Source organism: Halyomorpha halys, unplaced genomic scaffold (genome assembly GCF_000696795.3).
Source record: "Halyomorpha halys isolate HHAL.00 unplaced genomic scaffold, Hhal_1.1 Scaffold338.1, whole genome shotgun sequence".
NCBI lineage: Eukaryota > Metazoa > Arthropoda > Insecta > Hemiptera > Pentatomidae > Halyomorpha > Halyomorpha halys.
This window is the reverse complement of record NW_027110850.1, coordinates 30792-31984: the sequence shown is the minus strand read 5'-3', so window position 1 is coordinate 31984 and position 1193 is coordinate 30792. Positions and strand designations below refer to the sequence as shown.

The following is a 1193-nucleotide window of genomic DNA, read 5'->3' as shown; positions in this document are numbered from 1 at the left end:
TCGGGCTTAAAAAAAAACCCTATAGATACAGAACTATATTAATAAATTGTAGGAAATCACTCATTAAAATTAGTTATAAATATGGTAAAGAGGTAGGTGTAAAAGTTAGAACAGATAGGTAAAGTAGATATGTTAAAGTAAAATGTAAAAGGAAGATATTAAGAAAATTGATAAAAATAAACAATAAACATAATGGTTTAGGTAATAACCTGTTAGATTGAAACACAGCGACCCTTATATATATATATAAAGAAAAGAAAGAATTGTAAAACAAATTAATTTTATGCATTAATAAATAAAATATAAACCAACTTAACATTTAAACTAATTTTATAATAAAGAACAAAAGAAAACTGTCGATGAATGTGCCTTGAGCAACTGTTTATATCTAATCTCACCAGGCGGCAGCTGAGAGGTTCTGGCAGCACGTCGAACAGTGGCCACTGTGTGAGAGAAGCGGCTTGGCCAACAGTCTGCCATGGTCTTACCATGGACCTTGTAAAGCTGCGGGGAAAACTAAAACTGCAAAACAATGCCGTCATTGCTAGCGATCGGAAATTGCCCCTCCTTACGCGTCAAAAGATAGCGTCGCTTTTGTTTACAATCATATATCAGGTTTTCTTTTACTAAACAAATATAATATAGTTAAAGTAAATCGATTTTATGGCTCCTTTTTAGAATGGATAGCTCATATATAACATTAAACATAACAGGTAACCTTAAAATACCAAAGGTAGTAAAAGGTAAGACCCAACACGAATTACTTTATTTTTCACAGTAATACACTTATAAATTCACTTTTTATTTCTGTTTTAGAGGGATCGGAAAAAAAAAATCGATTTTACAAACTGAATAAACTAATAAAATTATAAAATTTTTATTCAATGTTGCTTCAACAAGTAATAAGTGAGCTTTTATGTTATCACAAACAGATCTGCTTTGCAATTGCAAGATTTAGAGATGCTCATAGATTAATTGAAAGTTTGATACAAATAAATATATTTATTTATTTACATATTGGATTAGTGATTTAATTATTTACTTATTATATCTATTCAGTTTATAGTGATAAATAACATTATATAATAAAAATATATGCTACAATAGGGGTATTCATAATGTTGTGTTAAATGTTAAATGTTTCACCATGTTAAATGTTATAACTATAAGATTGTGAGCAGCCCTATTTGAAG

At 28.8% G+C, this 1193-nt stretch overlaps 2 protein-coding genes across 3 annotated transcripts in view; both read left to right on the top strand.

Annotated features, from left to right (window-relative positions):
* The window catches only part of LOC106681432 (venom serine protease 34), a gene marked incomplete at its 3' end in the record, with an annotated part of 39060 nt that overhangs the window by 11466 nt on the left and 26401 nt on the right, over positions 1 to 1193 (top strand).
* Positions 1 to 1193, top strand: part of LOC106681431 (venom serine protease-like) — an 18457-nt gene that overhangs the window by 12911 nt on the left and 4353 nt on the right. The window lies entirely within an intron of this gene.